The following is a 13081-nucleotide window of genomic DNA, read 5'->3' as shown; positions in this document are numbered from 1 at the left end:
TAAAGGTATCCTGGGCCCATCAAAATCCATATGGAATGCATCATAAGTCTTTTTAATAGATGCCTCTGTATGCTTGTTTCCGCCCCCAGAGCTGGACAGTAAAGCTGATTCAATATCTTTTTTCTCTTCCTATGGGGTGTGGCTGTGTGTGTGTGAATTTGCTCGTACACCCTTAAAAAAAAAAAAAAAAAAACTTCACGATACAGTCCTCCATTTGTTATTTGGCCCCGAAAGAAAAGAAAGAAAAAAGAAAAACATAAAAGAGAAAAGTACTTCAAAAAACTTTTCACTAGTACCTGTCAATCAAGACCAGGGTGGATGGCAGGTGCGCAGAGGTCAGACTGTGTGTTTGAGTCCTGTGGAGCCGGCTCGTCCCGATGTCCGAGTTCTGTGGACAGGACCTGTGCTGCGGAGTGCTGTGCTCCTCAGGATATAATCCAAAACCCCCCCAGCCTCCCCGTCAACGCTCTCCCCTTGTCCTCCGGCCAAGATCGAACCAGATTTCTCATGTCAGTCGGCACACACCGGCATGCCACTAAGCATGCCTTCGACTTTCAAAGTCTCCCCATCACCTGCGCTCACACATTTATTTGCACAAGGTTATTGCATCCTTGTCCTGAATTATATGCCAGCTGTAAGTCTGTAATAGTGCTTTGCCCACTGCCTGTTTGGCAGAAAATTCAGCTTTTTTTTAATTACTGCTTTTCATTCATTTTTATTAAGTTACCAGATACAAGATACAAAATTAATCTATGAAAAATAAGCACCAGATGAATAGTTATAATCCATTCATTCTGTGTTCTTCTTCTCCTTGGGGGTCTTTCATTTCTCCTTTGTTGACATATTGTTTTTACATAAACTGCATGACTGATGGTACAATAAGAGAGGCTGTCAGTCATCTTTATCTGACATGCTTTGCAGCATGATTATTTTTGATTGATTTGCTGATTATCCCGACTTCACAGAGATATAGCAACCATCATTACCACAGAAAATAACTGTGCCGGATTTATGGAGATGATAAATTGAAAATTATAATCAGTTGTGATCTAATGATGGTTATTCAAACTCGTTGGAAGTGTGGAATGAAATTAAGTTTCCAGTACTAAACAAGTAAAATGAAAAAAAGGAAAAAAATCTCAATTAGATTATATATGCATATTCACCTGAATCTGATTTCAAATATCACAGAACATATTAGTGTATTAATATCAGAATCAGTGTTGTACAGTTATGTTGGATTATGATAAAAGCATATTTTATGGTATATACTATATAATAAATCAAATCAGGCCCTAATTCGCTCAAGCCTGGACTATTGTAACGCATATCTCACTGACTTCCCTGCTTGCACAATCAAGGCATTATAACTTATTAAAAATGCTGTGGCCTGACTTGCCCACAGCCTTTCTGGAATACTCGCATTGCCTCTTCTCTGTATTTCTGCTGGCATGTGGGTAACCACACATTTCCCCGCACACGACACTAGTGCCAGCCGACGAGACTGCGTCACACGCCGCTCCGCTCTACATGAAGATTATTATCCGCCGGCAGATCCTCGCCCAACCTCTCCGGTTTTTCCTCGAGTCCCCTTCCAATAAGGCCGCGCGTCTCATTCGCGTCACTCCTCGCCTTTCTGCCGCAGACTCTTCAGAGCGCCTCTTCAGATAGCACCTCGGCGTCTCTGCCCTTGATTCCCTTCTCTACAAAACACTACAAAAGCATACCTGCTAGACTGACTCTAGGCATAACTATTAGCTTGACTACTTGCTGAGATTATAAAAGGGAGAAACATCCTTGCCCTTTTCCCTGTTGCCTCTCCAATTGAATCAGATGTAACTGACTATTCTAGTCACTGCTCTTTTCTCACTGTCATATGCATTTACTCCTTTAGTTTCTCTGGGTGCGAGCGTCTGCAAAATGCACACATTCAAAGGTAAATATTTAAAATTCTCTGTTTTGGTGGGTCAGAAGTCAGAAGAAATCTGAGTCAGATAAAAGAGTAGATTTTCACGGAAATGAGAAAACCGAAAATACACAGGTACCCATGGTCCAAATAAAGTAAATGGGGTAAATAAAAGGAAACAAAAAGCAGAAACAAAATAAAAAAAACCTCTACCTAATAGCTCTCTCTATCACACCATTGAGTCAGTCCCTTAACAAAGCCATCCCCTTTGAGGAACTGACAGATGCAATATCATATTTAACGATCCATCACCACACTGATTGATTGTAACAAATCCGTGCTGAAGTTCATTACCCGCTAAATGGCTGGCTTGGAGTAACAATGATTCTCAGTCGCAAATGCATGACACACGATCAGCCTAATGCCTAACAAAGACAAATGGGCGATTGCTCACCTTAGTGAATATTAACAAGAGCAGCCGGTGCTCTCTCAGGGAGGACAGATCTCGGCTGACCAGGGCCCATTTAACAAAAGCAATGTCTGACCATTTTCATTCTCACATCACAAAATCTTATGATTTTCCCCCTTGCAAATTGCCAATAAATTTGCAGCCACTCCTGGGCTCTTGCACACCTGCTGTTTCCAAAGGGGTTAGTCGAGCTCGTGCGTAGAAGCAGGAGCACAGCCCAGCCAATCCACTTGATTCTTCTGACAAGATAGTGATGTTATTGCCAAAAATAGATTGTTGTGAACAGGATTTTCTTTGTGCAAAATGCTTGCCTCCACTCCTGTATAAAAACCCAAAAATAAAACTATAACTTGGGTCACCCCCCCCCCCCCACCCCCCCCCCCCCCCCCATTATGTTAAAACCTGACTAAAAAGTACCAACACAATTTTTTTTTTTTGTATCACATCAAGTAGGATTTTGTTTATGATTTGGGATATTAATCTCCATGAACTGATTTGACTGTGTGCAGAACGGAGTACTGTAGCTACCTCTTCAGCAGGCAACACCGTCTAAATAAAGACATAATTAATGCTTTGATAACTGTGCCCTAGCACTGCAGATGTCTCTCCCTAACAGCAGAAGCTTGCTTTCTCAGTACACAGTCACACATCGCATTTGTGAAACAAAACCTTGGGTCCTCACATGCCACAGGCTGTTTAACCTGAATGAAATGCCTCAAACCACCAAGTCTGCATAACTTCGACACTTCGTCCCTGTGTCACAGTGTCAGTTGGACCCACTGTCTGTGTCATTGATTGGACAAAAAAAAAAAAAACATGCAAATGAATGCAAGAAATGGCCTTAGGCTGTTTTATTTCTATGAATCCAACAAATACAAATGGAAGCCCAGAGCAAAACAAATATCCAAAAGACAAAAGTTCTACAAAAGAAAGACTAGAGAAACGGCTTCTTGAAGAAGCAGAAAAGTTAAGGTGTCGGCAGGTGTCTACAGGGTTGATGCACTCAAATCATACACAAGGGGTGCGTCCCAGTCCTCAAAAAATGTATCCTCTTTTCCTCCACTACCACCTGTTCTCCTCCATGGCCTGGAAACCGATCTTTGTGTCCTCCCTCCCTCCAGTGCCCCTTGTATTGGAGGAGATGATCAGAGCGCACGGAACTGTATTGGCGAAGCAGCATAAAACTCATCTCCTCCCTCTTTTCCTCTGCCCACTTCCGGGTAAGACACGAGAGGTAGCCGGAGAGAAGAAGAAAGGTGGTGAGGAGTGAAGAGTAACGGGATGCACTATTGGTAATGCAAGCTGTGCCTTCATAACAAGCCTAACACAAGCAATGAGCAACACTTGAGCTGACAGCTGATCATCCTCAGGTGAGCATACCTGTGTGTGAGGCTGCTGCTGCTGCCCCAGGTCCTGTAGGCCCCCCTGGCTGTAGGAGGGCGTAGGCACCGCTCAGCTGACAGCAGCCAATCAGGAGGCCCTGCCTCTTCCCAGGTCTCCAAGTACATGAAAACTTCTGACCCCATTCATAAAACAGATGCCAAAGTCCACTACAAATAATTTATTTGTACATTGTATAATTTTTATGTCCAGTGCCGGAAATTTAATTGTGAAACACTGTAAGTGGTTTAATAAATATTCAAATGTTTATTGTGCTTCCAGCTCTCAATATTGTGCTGCAAAAATATGACCTGCTAACACTTCAGTAACAATTCCCACTGCTTCTCATTAATATTTAATGGCCGTGTGGAATTTATTCAGGAATCCGGAGCTGCCACCAACAGGATGGGCAACAAACACTTGACGGAAAGCAAATAGCACCTGCTATGCAATAGCGTACTTTCTTTGCTTGCCTCGACATAATGTTGCAAATTCCAAACTATCGCAATGGTGGCGGGGGAAAAAAAAAAAAAAAGTTTTCAGGGTGTTTTTTAAATGACAGCTGTCAGACACCCTCTCCTCTGCTGTCATTCAGGGAATTTTAAGCGGGCACAATGGCGTGAGGCACCATTAAGAGGGGATCTCAAAAAAAATCGACCTCTCCTTCTGGGCTCGTTAGGCTGGTCCCACCCCCACTGCTGTGCCGCGGTGTCTGTTAGCACCTGCCGGTCGGGGTGGGGGGGGGGGGGGTGGAGGGGGTCTCTCTCGATGGGGGCTCATGAATGGCTTTTCTCTTAGTGCTTTGCACTAAAGGAAATGACTGTTTTTGATGACACGGGCCTTTTTACTAAGGAGCAGTTTTGCATCACCTGACAGAGGAGATGAGATGCATGTGTATGTGAGATGCATGTGTATGTGTGAATAAATGAGTGGTTTGTTTTCCCAGCAAGTGGCTGTGCTTTTAATTAACTATCAGGCTCCTGAGAAAGTTGTGCTAGTCGAAACTGGGTTTCATGTTAGGCAATTAAAAACCAACAGCAATAACGCCGTTGAGAATACTGTACTCTGATCTCACCCAGTCTGTATGTCATCCTCCGGTTCTGTCCTCAATCGTCTTCATTAATAAACACTAATGAAGACGATAACCAATCTTTTCAAAAAGAAATACCTTGAGCAAAACCAATGGGATGATGAATCAATTAAAAGCTGTAATAAAATAAATAAACTATTTAGCAATGACAGTTTAATGTGCCTTCAGTGCATTAAAAAGTGAGCTTGTTTGTTCTAGTTTGAATTTCCTGTTCTGACATTTACATTCACCCCTATTTTTTATTGAAGAAATCAAGGCCATGCATCCGTCTGCTAACAGAACCTATTTCACAGGTTTACTCTAAAACTAAATTTGAATATACTGTTAAAGCCACTAGTATTAGCATGGCATCATATGAACCGTACAGCTTTTCACAAATTTCGAAAGCAAATGTTATTTTCTCCGTAATATTACTCATTTCACTTTGACTTTCCAACACACAGCCAATGGAATGTCAGGTATGCTAGCCAAGCATATTGCAGGCAGGGGATATACCATAACTATATGAACCTCCTGTGAGGAAACATTTGCACAGAAATACATATTTACTAGTTTTTAATTTGTGCAATTATTTACTTATTTAGCCATTTATCATCTAAACCAGGGTCAGCAACAGGGCCTGCTGGTTCCTGTTTTCAACTCACCTTAAAATCAGTAACCAGTTTACACTGTAAAATCAAGGTGAGCTAATTGTGTAATTAACTGATTTAACTGATCAATTGAGTGCTGGGCAGTAACAACAACCAAAATGCCATTCAGCCTTCAAGGACTAAGGGTTAGCCACCCTAGACCTAGATTTACAGAATTCTGAAACAACTTTATATAGCCACAGGAAGTCAAAGACCTGGCCTTGTTCTTGTACACATAAGCGCATCCATTTACTTATGCTTAATGCACTGTACACTACTATCACACTGATCTCACGTGACCATTGTGGAATGCCCCTCACTGGTAATACAGCCATACTGCCACACATGCTGATGCAAGAAATGCAAGCATCACCTTTTTGTTGAGATCTGCTTTATTACATTTAAATAAATAAATAAATAAATAAATAATACTTGTTGATTTTCCCCCAAAACTTTTTTCCTGAAAACCCATAGGTACTCTATATATGGGATTTTAACTCTAAAGTACCTGGTCAAAATCATATAGTCAAAATTCAAAGATCATTCAATCAATCTGTAATGTTTACTTCAGTACAGAACAATCCTTAATAATTACAATTATCAGACATGGGTCATATCATTTATCTATAATACTTTAGACAACAATACAATTCATGCAGATTATTATATTTACTTTCCACAAAATTCTGAATTATATTCTTTATTATTATTGTATTGTTTAATTAACACTTTTTTTGAACATGTCAGAGATCTGCAGGAGCATTTTCTAATTTTTCCATCCTAAAGAGTTTTTACCATCTGCATTTGACCTAGGTCTGTTTAAAATATGTATAGACTTCAGCTAGTTGTAGTCTTCAAGGTGTAATATCTCAGTTCAGCCAAACATTTTCATCTCCTGTGGATCCATTTCCATCTCTTGTGGATCAATTCTTGTTGGATATTTTTATAGAAATGGAGTCTCTCCATTTCAGAATAGAGCAGCTTTGTGCATAGGGTAAGACACTTATTAACAGTGATTGGCCTATTTATTTTAAGAACCTGGTCTGAATCCTGAGGCTTCTTGAAAGGAGTTGCCATGGTGTTCACAGACAATGAACACCAGAATCCTGTCAGTATATTTCCTAAATAATAGCCAATTCAAGAAGGCCAGGTCACTCAGAATAGGTACAAAATCAGTTTCTTTCAATTTCAGTGTTCAGTTTACTCAGAATGCACATGTATTTGAAAAGTCTGAGATGTTAGGCATGTAAAAAAGTGTATTCTTTACCTGATGCTCCACTGAATTTTGATCCTCTGATTTTACCCTAAATCATGGCTAATTGCTGCAGAAAGCTTTTCAATGTCATTTGCAGTTTTTCAAAACAAAGATGTCTTCCCAGATTGTAACAGTAAATAAAAACTGGAATTTCAAATTGTATTTCATTAGTAACTCACTTTCATATAATTTACATATGAGTTACATACGAGTTACTAACTAAATGCATACTAAAACTACATATGATTTATCAGGTGAGCAATGGGCAAAAACAAGCAAACAAACACACAACAGAACTGCTGAAAAGCTTAGAGTGTGTTATAGGCATGGCATCAGCATACTATTGTTAGAAAATGAACAGCATGAGTTAGCTAGCTACTGTACATGTAGCTAGCTAGCACATGCTGGCTTATACACTTAAACTGGCTAACTGTATTTTTGCAAAGTGAATTGTGAAAATATGTTGAAATACTTGAAGTACTGGTAATGTCTGGCTGGATACTACACACTTTTCATATTTCCAAATATTCATATTTAGATTTTTAGATTGACAAAATCTGGTTATCTGGCTTGACAGGGCAATTTCAATTTCATAATGGTTTTGGGACATGCCGCTATATGTGAATTTTGTGAATGTATTATATACAGGGCAGTAATATTTTCTGTCAGCAGAATTCGAAATGTATGAATAAACAGAACCCACCCAGAAACCGCCTCCAAAAATAAACATTCTGTGTGTGTGTGTGTGTGTGTGTGTGTCATTTCAAATAAATGTAACACTGATATGTGCAGACAATGGCTGTATAGTAATGATCTCTGGAAGCTTTAAGAGTCCCCCTTCCATTTGGGTCAATGCCCAGAACTGTCAGATGCCATGTTATTCATAGATAAGCAATACCTGTTGTCTCTGACTTGCTTTGGATGTGGTTTGAACATTTATTAATACTGGGCTAATTTCAGTGTAAACCTCAGTGTTTTGAGAGGAAAAATTTGAAGGTGCAGAGAAAAGCTGTTGGCACTTGATGAAGTGGCTTGACAGCGCAAAAGATGACATCAGTGGCAACAGAAAATAACTCATCAGAGAGAGCCAGCAATCGAGAGCCAGTAACCTCCACCGTGAGCAAAATATTCAAACAAAATAATGTTATAATTTGGAAAAGTCTTAATTAACCTGGAAGAAATGCAGTAGAGCAGAAAAGTAGCCTCGTCCTTTTTTACTAGTAACCCTATTAGGTGACAGGAAAAGTTTGTCTTTGATTTTCCGAACGGTCAGAATTTTCAAACCACCTTTTGTTATACCAGATTGGTGACGCAATGCGCTTGACACAGTTGCATTGTGTCTTTTCAAAGATAAACATACATTTTTCTTGCTTACTGATTTAAAAATCAACCATTAAGTCCCTTCTCATGTTTTAAATTTCAGCTACAGATGGCTACTTAGCAATAACCAGCCTTGGAAGACTTAAGTCCCTCTTATTTTGATACTGCAGCAGGAGAAGAAAGGTAAGGCAAGAGGATTTAGAATATGTATAGAATATGAATATGTTACCTTGTCAATTGTTAGTTTAACTCTGCACCATAGGTATTAATATTTAATTGCGAAGAAAGGCTGGCTGAAATGGTCCTTCAGACCATAATCAACCAATGGCTACAACTTAAGCAGTTGCTTATTTATTTATTTATCTATCGTTGTATTTATTTCTTGATGGATTGACTGGGATTTCCAAGATGTCACCTGCCCTAGACATACTGTACTACAATGGGCATTTTGTCATTGGCCCTTCTGAAGTCAAGTAGTTCCTTCTTCTTTCTTTTTTTTTTTTACAATAACAGCAAAAGCTCAAAAAATAATGGACTTTTTGTGGCATAAACATTGTGTTTCATATTGGATACATATTTCTTTACACCCTGGCCAGACCTCTCCGTTCTGCAACCTTGAGGCAACTGGCAACTCTCCCATCGGCCCACAGTGGTGAAACAAACTTCCCAAATTGGTCGGGACAGCAGACAGACCTCTTCAGACTGCACACTGACTCACCTCTCCACTCTATAGCTTTATGTTTCTATTAGGGCTTGTTATGGATGCCGTCTGTCAGTACTTTTTGCTTTGGCTTTTGGTTAACAATGGTTAATGCAATGTTAACTTGCTCCAGTCCCCTAGTAAAGTCCGCATCTCTGCTCACTGGTCTGGTGCTGTTGCTCATGTTAATCAGGTGAATGCACTAATGCTTCTCTAGAGTCTGTGAGATGAATGGGATGAAACAGTGCCTAGCACTAATCCTATCAAGGATGCGCTTTTTAATGAATTTAAAAGTTTCCATAATTTTGCTTACCTCCTCGATAAATTGATAGTAAATCTGTGCGCATTGTTCATTTTCATTCAAAGTGGATGTTGTTTTGGTCTCGTACTAATTGGCGTATTGACACTCATTGAACGAGAGAGGCTAATTGGCGATGGCTTGTACTCATGCTAATGGTAGGTGTGAGGATTGTCTTGATTAGAAAATGCACACCATATTCCCAGGAGTGGATACTCCTAAGCTTTAAAGAAGGGAGGCTAATATTGTACCTTTTAAATCGTCCTGATCTGCTGCGGATTGTTTTTCCCGATTAACAAGCATGCCAGTTCAAATAAGGATCACCAATTTGGAGCAGATTCCCTTTTGCTTGATTGCATCTAATGTGACTGTATTACCTTCAGGTGCTCCACGTGCAATTGTTTTAATCGTAACACAATGATTGGGCTACATTAAATCATTTTGTATTATAAGAAATAAACACAAGATCAGCTGCAGCTTTATACCTATCTTCGCCAACAATCAAAACAGATGTGTTAATATCCAACACACTTTTTGTGCTACTACTTTTGTGTTACTTTCAACACATTTACAGAGGGAGACTTATTAACACAGACTGTGCTAACAAAATGTGTTGTGCTTACCTTGACATGGAGGTGTGTTAAAAATGACAAGTTATGTGTTGTTTTTAACACACCAGTTTTTGAGAGTGATTATAATTTTCACCTGAAACAGGTAAAGGCAGTTACATGCTGCCACATATGAGCCAATTAAGTATTTTTCTTTTTAAAATCAAGATTTATTTAAGTCACCCAGCAAACTGGAGCAGAGACTGACTAATGTATGGCCTTCTGTTTCAAGCTGAGACCCTTACTGATTCCATTTACTAGTGGCTACTATGCCTAGAGCGGAACATATGTAAAGACATGTAAAGATGCCTTTAATAGAAATGCATACATGTAAAAATGTTCCGATATCAATGTTTTGGGGCCTCATTTGAAAATAGTCTTAGGATCGCCATGGGAAAATCTAATATACAGACATATGCCGTATGACAGACATACAATGACAGTATATGTGCATACATAAAAATTGTATCTGCATCTTGTATGTTGTAATTGTAAATTGTTCAAAAGTTTGAACACTCTCTTAAACCTGTGTCTAATTTCAGGGTAGCTCACATTAGAGAAAACCCCTGCGATGACAAGAACAATCCTTAAGTCTGTTCCGGAAGGTTAATGCACAGGTTGAGCTGCAGGGCATGAATGAACAATTGCTGTTAAAGGTGACCATGGTAACAGTACATTCCACCTGACCAAGACAGGATCAGAGATGAGTCCAAAATCAGCGCATAGCTGCCAAAATATTGCACAATTGTATGATAATGTATGACAGGAGAGTGTGATAATGAAGGTGTTTTTCTTGGAAATCCGGGCGACATTTTAAAACAACCGTAAATCCCTACCCAAGAAGGTGGGCACAAGGTCGAGAATTATTTCGAAGGGGCCTAGAGTTTAAAGTTTCGGTAACTGATTTCCTTAGTCAGTTCCTTAGTGAACAGAGAAAGTTTTGGCATTCCTTTTTGAAAGTTAAAATGCATTAATTAGGTTGACAAGAATATCAAAAAGATCAAAAAGTACATGGTGCAGCCTTTTAAGAGAGTGTTTTATGTGAATTGTCCAGCTAACAGGTAAGATTCTATTCCATGGTTCCAAGTGTTTAATGCCATAAACCCTTAGTGTCCTGCTAAAGACAAAGAAAAGTAGAAAAGTAGTAAAAAATATCACTTACCCATGAAAAAAAAACAATGTGTGATTTTTTAAGTGTAAAACACACAGGACAGACATACAGATATTATGCATTGTAGATATTATATAGTTTCCACTACTATAAAATAGTTCCAATATGCATGCATACCACAGTACAGGCATCTGCTTGGAAGTGGTAATGTATTAATTAAAATCTGCTTTGAATTCTAGAGAATAGAAGAAGGACCATGGATGAAACATGTGGAGAATGCACTAATTAGGAAGGAACACTGGACACCTCGAGGTGGCCGAGCCGCAGACCAAATTAGTGAAGTGCATGCTGGGTTACGAGATGCTAATATCAATCCAGGCATTGCTGAAATACAGTAACGCAAAGCAAGCTTTAGAAAACCAAAGCTCAGATGAAAGAAAAAGTGCAACCAAAGAATAAACGTCAGTCGATTGGTCATTAATGGTTTATGACTGCTAATATACTTTCATGAAACTTTTAATACAGGCCTGTCTGTCATAATGGTTGTAATTCATTCCTTTCATTATTTTCCCTCATTAATTATGGATGAGGGACTGGATTTTCCAATTTAACAGCATACATCCCCAAATATGCAACAAGAATTATAATGTCTAAACTGCTGTTTGTGCGTGTGTGTGTGTTTGTGTGTGTGTGTGTGTGTGTGTGCGCGTGTGTGTGTGTTTGTGTGTGTGTGTACTACTTGGCTTTGCAGAATAAGCTATCAATGCTAGAAAATGGTATTCATTGAAAACATATTATACAGACAGGCATGTCTTCACAATTTATCCAAAAGTTCTGTTATGTGTGCTTTATAATGACACTTTTGTGCTATCCCATTGTGTTATACAAATGTTTATCCTCTACTTTACACCCTTTGTTACTATGACAGCCTCTATGACAGCCTCAACAGCATTTTTTTTTTTTAGGGTACCATAAATGCGAGTTTGGTGAGTCAATGTCCTAAACAAGGAACTCAACCTTGAGAAAACCACCCGTTCACTATGAACCGGTTCACAGGCATCAAAAGGAAATAAATCGGCCCAACCGATTGGCCAAGATAGAATCAAACCCCCGCCACCTAAAGGTAATTTATTCCTCTTAAACAAACCGATTACAACTGCACTGCAGGAGTGCTAAGGTCTGTAGTTATAAAATTACTGAAGTTGGTTGCCTTAATTCGGCACCGCTGTGCGTTACCACACGAGTTTGACGTTTGCACCTTGACTACAGAGCCCTACAGTGAATGTAGCTATGCACTAACAAGGTATTTACACACATGTGGAATACATATTATTCATGCTTTGTTTCATAAACAGTGCGTGGAAAATATTTGGCCCGTGTGCACCATTTTTAAAAGGGAATTTGAGAAGAAGTAGTTTAGTTTCATTTACAGGCATTTAGCAGACGCTGTTATCCAGAGCGACTTGCATTGTATCCAATTATACAGCTGGATATATACTGGAGCAATGCAGGTTAAGTACCTTGCTCAAGGGTACAACGGCAGTGTCCTAGCGAGGAATCGAACCTGTGGCCTTTAGGATACAACACCAACTCCTTAGCCATTATACTACATTATATTATACTACTAGTAACCATAGAACCCTGCACTACCACCTGATGGTCAGGACTTTAATGTTGCCAGTTGTATCTGCATTTCTGTCATAGTATTTAAATGAGTTAGTGCATCCATTATTATTCACAATAAAACAGACACTGCATAATACTGCCGCATACACCAAGTCAGAACAAACAGAACAGAAGTACTTAACTGATCTATGACAACATATACGCTAGAAAGGTATGTCACATATGAACTGTATGCTGTGTCCCTTTGTGGAGGCCCATTTTAACCCCATTTTAATGTACAGATGCCCAATCTTCCCAATCCTTGCCCATTTAGGGGGTAGCCTATTTAAAGCTTTTTTGTCGAACAATCTCAGGACGTGGGCGTCATGTTTTACGAAAACAGCAAATACCGGAAATGCCTTAATTCCTTACAGTTGGCTTAATGTTCTGTGGAGATTAATGCATTTTACATATCTCCCCCACTAGGACATAGCACCATTTCATTGTTAAAGGGCTGCTTCTTACTCAACAAGTGACTATTTTAATATTGGTTTATTTTCAGTTAGGTTATGCAAACTGAAGTAAAAGATGAAAGGGAAGTGTACTGAATGAACTGTTCTAGCTAGAGGAAATGCACTGGCTGGGTAATGGCTAGGTAGAAATGTATATATTATCTTTTCTTTTTTTAAATCAATGCAATTTTAAAGTTT

General features: G+C 39.3%; 2 long non-coding RNA genes across 2 annotated transcripts in view; both read left to right on the top strand.

Moving 5' to 3' along the window:
• The window catches only part of LOC118223147, a 93650-nt gene that overhangs the window by 75084 nt on the left and 5485 nt on the right, over positions 1-13081 (top strand). The window lies entirely within an intron of this gene.
• Positions 7767-8811, top strand: LOC118223148. Its single transcript, XR_004764408.1, has 3 exons — positions 7767-7845; positions 8153-8232; positions 8646-8811. It is a non-coding gene; the product is annotated as an uncharacterized LOC118223148 (long non-coding RNA).

Source organism: Anguilla anguilla, chromosome 3 (assembly GCF_013347855.1).
Source record: "Anguilla anguilla isolate fAngAng1 chromosome 3, fAngAng1.pri, whole genome shotgun sequence".
NCBI lineage: Eukaryota > Metazoa > Chordata > Actinopteri > Anguilliformes > Anguillidae > Anguilla > Anguilla anguilla.
The sequence above is the reverse complement of the archived record's forward strand: the minus strand, read 5'-3'. Positions and strand labels throughout refer to the sequence as shown.